Source organism: Lissotriton vulgaris, chromosome 7, assembly GCF_964263255.1.
Source record: "Lissotriton vulgaris chromosome 7, aLisVul1.2, whole genome shotgun sequence".
Lineage (NCBI taxonomy): Eukaryota > Metazoa > Chordata > Amphibia > Caudata > Salamandridae > Lissotriton > Lissotriton vulgaris.
The window spans coordinates 1,622,293,006-1,622,300,624 of NC_141695.1; the positions used below are offsets into that span (position 1 = coordinate 1,622,293,006).

The 7,619-nt window shown below is 42.2% G+C and overlaps 1 pseudogene; it reads left to right on the forward strand.

Annotated features, from left to right (window-relative positions):
- Positions 1–243: 243 nt before the first annotated feature.
- On the forward strand, positions 244–361 carry LOC147706119 (5S ribosomal RNA; annotated as a pseudogene).
- Positions 362–7,619: the final 7,258 nt, after the last annotated feature.

Sequence of the window (7,619 nt, forward strand, 5' to 3'; positions counted from 1 at the left end):
AGTGGTAGAAGAGCATCTCAGATAGTTCATGGCATTAAGCCTCACCCCTCCAAGTCTCCTATTCACACAGTGATTTTTGTTTGAGTTTGCAGGTCTGAATCCATACATATTTTTATATGTGCCCATAGTAACCTGAGGGATAAGTAATTTTAGCAGTACAAGTGATGCTCATAGGATAGCCATCCAAAAGACTCCTTTCTTTTTCCTCCAAGACAAAAGGACTGAGAAGTGCATTGCAACATTACCTAGGGCCATACCACCCTGAAAGCACCTGATCTCGTCTTATCTTAGAAGTTAAGCAGGTTCGGGCTGGTTAGTACTTGGATGGGAGACTGCCTGGGAATACCAGGTGCTTTAGGCATTGCAACATTATACGGATCCGAGAAGTCTACGCCAGGTATGTTTATTACATATTATTTTTTCACGTCTACGCCAGGTATGTTTATTACATATTATTTTTTCACATAAAGTGTGTTGGCATTGCCGACTTGGGAGCTTTCACAGACCTGGATCAACAAATAAAAAGACGAATATGCTCAGAGATGCCTCTGTAAATATTGTACTCACAGGACAATCAGTTAAGCGATTAAACAGAGTTTTCTGCTTGTTGTAAGTAAGTGTCACCAGTTTAAGCGAGCAGAACTGGACACTGTCACACCTCCCTCAGACCCAGGAGCACAGAGGGATCACCTATAGAAATGGATTAGGATATAAACTGTAATATGTAGCTTCTCAGCCTCTCTAATAAGAAGAAGCATTTCAAAAGAAAAATTTGCAAATTATGTTCAATGGTTCGGTAAGAACAATGAGAAACAGCAAAAATCTGTGCAAGTGATATTGCATCTTTTCTACACAACCTCCAGAGTTCAATGTATATTACATGAGACAATTCGTTAATGTAAATGCATGTGGATAAAAATGTTAATAATAATGGACATTTATGTAACACATAATGGGAACTGAATTAAGAAAAAAAATGAAAGAGACAGAGAGAGCAAGTGTTTTCAGTCATTTTCTATGTTTACTCATGTGCTTGTGCTTATACACGTCTGGTGTGAGTAGTTCATCAGCATTGTCCAGCGCTTAGTTTGTAAAAACTAATAGGTACCAGGGCCCTACTCAGGAGGCATTGCTGCTTGCACCACCCATTGCCCCTGCCTGTGCTGCCAATGACAGCACCAGCACAACTACTAACCATCACACTTCTACAATTGTGACGAATCAGGCTGTTTCAGGCCCCTAAACCTATAAGAATGGCTTGGGTTGCAGATAATAGTCGTTTTTAATATATATTGAATTATTAAACAACAGTTGTTCTGCTCTTCCTTAATTAAACAAACAGTGCCAACATGTGGCAGACCACCACAAGTTCTGGTGTTGGTAATTAACAGCCTGATTCATCAAGCTGATTTGCGCTCGCAAAGGGCCAGATTCTGAGAATCTGGCCCTTTGGGAGTGCGAGTTTTGCATTTGGGATTCATCATCCCAAATGCAAAAATCGCTATTACCGAAATCGCATATTTGCGAGGAATTGGATTTAAGGAATCTCTAATAGAGATTCCTTAAATGCAATTCATAAACCAATTAGAAATTGCGAAATCGCAATATTTGGTCGCAATTTACCACCAAGTCTGACTTGGTGGTAAATTGCGAAAAAAGAGTAAAAAGCACTTTAGTGCTTTTTTTTCTTTTCCATGTTACACACACACTTGTCCTTTGGACATGTGTGTGCGCAACACCTGTTCACATGTGCATTTAAGGGGTGCTACAGGGTGTCCTTTGGACACCCCTGGCACCCTTCAAATCGCTATCTTATTTGCGATTAGCAAATTGCTAATCGCAAATAAGGAATACTCCCCATTCATTCCTAAGGGCCTTTTGGCCCATAGGAATGAATGGGGAGTTTTTCCTTATTTGCGATTAGCAATTTGCTAATCGCAAATAAGGAATGTGTAGGAATCGCATTTTATTTTGCGATTCCTACATGAATACCGTTTTGCGAGTCTCTAATAGCGATTCATTATGAATCTCTATTAGAGACTCGCAAAACGGTTCCTTGATGAATCAGGCTGTTAGAGCCAGTGCTGAGCACCGGAAACCACGGGCTCAAATTAAGCACTGCCCCCACCCCCAGCATTACATTGCTTCTAAAGCATCTTGCCCTTGCCTCTTCTTGCCTGTGCCTTGTGCCTTGAGGTAGGTGAGCCAACAAATTAACAAGAAGAACCAAGGCAGAGCTGAACAGAAGAAATGTTTGTGTTTGTCATGTAAATCGGGCAACAGACATCATGTAAAAAATATTATAACTTATCTTAAGAAATTCAAAAAAGTGTATTTCATTAACACTCACCTTAGTTCTTTACATGATATCACTGCACTGAGAAGCATTTACTAAAAGTGATAGTTTTACACATGAACTTAAACGCATTTATGCCCCCTCCCCGCCATTCTGACCACACTGCCACTAGTGATCAAAGAGACAAGTCAGTGGTCATGTGCAACCTTTATCTGACCTGATCTCTCTTATAGGACCATTAATTGTTACAGATTCGCAATTTCATCTGGGCATGCTTTAGTGAACAATTTCGCAATAGGTAGTGATTATCTCATTAAACGAGTTAGGAAAGGGGTTAGACTCAAGAGAACCCCTAAAGCATGGTATGATTCCTTGTGGGATGTTGATCTAATTTTCAGTCTTTTTGTTTCTTCGCAAGATAACTCTTTTTTATCTCTTTAACAGATTTTGTTTAAATTGGCAACTTTACTTTTCTTAGTTTCTTTCAAACGAGTTTCAGATATTAAGGTGAGCAAGGGCGGCCTTAGGCATGTGCAAGCTGTGCACCTGCACAGGGTCTCCAAACCCCAGGGGCCACCACACCAATATATATCCTTAATATAATAATCATCCGAGGATGGATACATATTTGCATGGCAGCCCCTGGCAGGGATTTGACGGCCTCCGGCTCTGTTTCACTTCCAAACACCCTGACCCCCCTCTTCACTGGCCTCCACATTCTGCCCCGCCCGGACCCCCTCTTCCGGGGCCCCCTACCTACGCTCCCTGCCCAGGGCCGCCATGAGCCTAGAGCCGCTATGTAATAGATTTTAATCTAATGAGGGCGTACATTTCGACATTTGAAAGAGAACCAAGACTATGTCTGACTCTGTGTTCTACCCCTTTTTCAACGAGTGTGAAAAATTGTGTTTGGTAAAATGAATGGAAGTTTATGATGACAAAACTGCACAATTTAGGGATAATGGAGTTGCTCAACTGCTTTTATCTTATGTTAAACCCCATAAACCAGTCTCTTAAGCAACTTTAGCTGGATGGATACTTACCATAACAAGTGAAGCTGGTATAGACATATCTATATTTGGGGCCCACTTATCTAGAGGGGCGATGATATAATGATGTAATGTTTTCTGGTCAGGTGGATCTCTTTCGGAGATTCTTAGAACTGCTGATTTGTCTAATGCAAACACCTTTGCCAAATTTTACTTAAAACCAATTGAGCATGTTAGCAATATAGCTCTTAGCAGCTTTGAACATGCATGATGGTAGCCTCTGGTCTTGTAATGAAATGATGATTCTCCAATTATTATGCAGAGAGAATCTTGATTTCATTAAAGACATACGGAGGCTAACGTTATTCCACTCTCCTCACCCAAATATGAGAAAAGAGGAAAAAAACGGTTTTCTGTGACTTCTGTTAAGCTTGCTTAATGTGTAAGTTTATAACATGCTTATCACACACTGTTTTTTGTCCTATTATTTAATCTTTCTATTATTTCAGATAATTCCACCTAGGATTAGGATATACAACAACTTGGTTTTTGAAAACTTCTTCATTTCCTTGGCACCAGAGATGGATTCATTTCATCCTTGTTTCTTCGCAGTTTAAAGAGGAAGACAGCCCTGTGCATTGGATAGTTATACTTGTTCAAGAACGTTCTCCTTGTTTATGATGTATAAACGCCTTCCCTCGTTGGCCGACGCAAGCTCTACCTGCTGGGTGCTGCGCACGACCGTGGGTTGACGCAGGCTCTACCTGTTGGGTGCTGCGCAAGACCGCAGTAAACTGGTTAATGTTCTACAAAGGGCTGCATGTTTGGGCAGCAAATAAAAGTATGTGTTTGTCAGGCATTGAAGATGGGATTGATCTCAGGTTTTTTAGTTTCACATTCGGTAATTCAAACACTGGAGTGGTATCTCTTTACCATGCCAGTTTTACATCAAAGATTAATGCATTGTTTTAATTCTTGGTAGATGAGGTAAGAGCGTGGGTGGCAGGCGGGAAGCCAAATTAACGCTTGACTCATTTGGTTGGACACAGGGTTCCAACAAGATCTTGAGCTGAGCCAGCTATACCTGACTCGAGCATTCAGGGTTCAGTCACCTCTGCTTCAGATCATACTTGACCGTATATAAATCGTCCCGTCAAACTTAATAAATCGGAGTTCACTCGCCCCGTAACAGGATTTGAGCTACTGTTACATTTCCAATTTTCTGTGGCTGAAGCTTGCACTGCTGCTCCAAATGCTGTCTGTATTGACCCTGCTCTGTTTGTGAGTAAAGCTTGCACCACTCCTGCTCGTGCGGTGACCTGTTCTGTGTCTTATTGCAGTTGAAAACACATTTCACAAGAAATTGGAGTATTAGCTGGGGGGGTTGAGAAGCCACCTCAAATATTAATCACAATATAAGAGTGGACTGATAAGGGCGTGCAAAGTCCAAGTGCGTCCCCTGGAAGTCCTTAATGTTGATTGGATGCTGTTTGGATGTCCGGATGACACCATCTGGAGAAGTGTGGCTCAATGGTTAGAGCGGCAGACCCTGATGCAGAAGTCTGGCCCGGGACCAGGGTTCAATTCCCGCCTCGGCGGGTCTTGGGCTCAATTTCCTCGGACCTAATAATTCTCGCCTCGGTGCCTATTCTAATCATGAGTGCAACTCTGGGCAATAGCTTGCTTAATCTCCACAACGGCCCCAACAACGCTAGGATGCCTGGCTTCACCTTGGGAGTGCCCAGGAGAGGGAACTTCACAGGGAAAGGCCAGGAAGGGTTCCTTAGCGGTATTCGTACAAGCACCGAGATGCCTCCGGGTAGTCGTGCGCTATACAAATACGTAATTATCTGCTTTTGGAGTTAAAACTTTTTGGGAAGTCTAATCTCCTGTAGCAGGGTGAAGGCTGACTGGCGAGTCAACATCGATGGCTGTGCCTTCAATGCCAATCCCAGTCTACAACCGTTCTGTGGACAAAAAGTTGGAAAAATGTTTCTAAGTCTCAATTCTTGCAGTTTGGAGACAGTAGAAGTACACTGTAACATTTGCCAAGGGTCCAAGACCCAAGAAGCAGCAATTGGGGGTAAGACTTAAACAGAGGCCAGCAGCAGGGTCCATGGTAGGTCCAGTTAGAAGTGGTCAGTGGGGCAGATTCAGGGAGAGAGAGTCCTCTGTGAGCTTTTTGTGTCCCTGTAGCTCAAACAGGAGGTTAGCTAAACCTTGGAGTCACTTCTGGGATCTTGAGTTAAAGGGAAGCAGGTCCAGTCTTACTTCAGGTTTCAGACATCAGGGCAGGCTGTATGCTGATCTTCACCGGCTCAGGTGTGTTCTGAGGAGAGGTCAATGGGATTCACTTTTATGATCACATTCAGCCAGTGGGAGGAGGGCAACCCATTCTCCAAACCCTAAACTGGTTCTGGTCAGTTCATCTCTCCCATGACTTTTGGTGCCTCAATGACTAGAGAGACAAAGGTAATGCAGGCCCAGTGACAAAGTAGGCAACCATTGAAGCGCATCAAGGGGCTGGGCACAACCCCCAGTCCATCCCCTCAAGGAAGGTATCCCCTCCCCATAGCCAGGGCCCTCTCATCATAGGGGAGCCATCAGGAGTTGTGTGACAAGTGGACACTGACAGGAAAGCCTTTTGCTTTTTGGCAGGAAATTAACAACTTTCCAAAAATGTAATTTTCCAAATTACAATATAAAATCTCTCTTGACCACTGAGTTGAATTTTAAATTACTATTAAAGCGAGTCCTTGAATCATTTTTGTAGCACCCAAACTGAATTTAGCACTTATGACAGGTAATCATGACCGTTGCACATTTGTGCTAAAGACACTTTTTTTTTTTAAATACACTAATAATACATTTCTATGAAACTACAGGACATCTTTACATCTTTACAGAGTTAGGTTGCATATAGGACATACATAAACAAAAATATCCCGTGGCATGGAAATTAATAGATAGGGCACCCATTGCATTTGATACATAAACTTAAAATCTATCAAAGCAACATACCAACAGTGACATTTGCGGCGACTGTAAAACGGCGAGTCAGCATTTGCTGTACCATGCCTAAGGAGCTTTATTTTACCAGAAATAAGATAGATCAATTTCCATTGATACAACCAATCCCTAGGTTATACTTCAGTCCTGATCAGACCCTAGGATCCGTCATTAGGGTCGCAACGTTGTCAACTTCTAAAGGAAACAGACCTTCATTATGTGATAGGAACAAAGGGCCAGATGTAGGTGGCCGTTTGAGGCCATTTACCGAGCGGTAACGGCCGATTTTGGCCGTTACCGATCGGTAAATGGGTGACAGGTATGTAGGGGGCATTATTTTACCGAATCGGTAAAATTACCGATTCGGTAATTTTACCGATTCGGTAAAATAAAAAATTCGGTAATTTTACCGATTCTGAGGCACCCAGATGTAGGTGGGACTCTTCAGAGTCCCAGAGGCCTTACCGAATCAGTATTTTACCATCAAATCCAATTTGATGGTAAAATACCGATTCCGGTGTGCATGCACATGTGTGCATGCACACCTATGCCATGTGACAGGCAGACCTGCCCTTAGGGCATGTATGCCTGCCACATGGCACCCGAGCCTGTTTTGGGGGTGCCAGAGGGTGTCAAAGTGACACCCCCTGCACCCTTGTGAAAATCGGTATTTACTGATTCGGTAAATACCGAATAGGTAATGCCCATTCATTCCTATAGGCTGCAAAGCCCATAGGAATGAATGGGCATTACCGATTCGGTATTTACCGAATCGGTAAATACCGAATTCTTCCGAATAGGTATTCCAGCACATCTGGAATACCTACATATCCACCCCTTAGATTTACCGATTTTTAATTACCGAATCGGTAAAATTCGGTAATTAAAAATCGGTAAATCTATTTTACCTACATCTGGCCCATAATGTGTACCTACATTTTATGTTTCATAGCTTAAAAACCTACTGGATGTTCTCGAAGAGAACCCAATTTGTTGTCCACACTCACCTAAATGGTCACTTTCTTTCTAAATCTGTCCACAATTTCACTTCACTATGAATGCAATGAGAATTGTTTGTTTTCGTAATTCTAAATAAACATTTGGCTTGGTTAATCGGATTGGATAAAGAAATGATGGACTACTGGTTGTAATGGTATTATTTAAACTTGTAAAAGGATTATTCATTACAGAATACATGTCTTGTCTATTACAATTTACACTACACAGATTACGCCTGCACAGAAGTCTGCATTATTACATTGTGCTTGAAAATGAGCTCCAAGTGAACACCAGTTTTCGGTTACTGTGGGTCATTCTGTGCCACT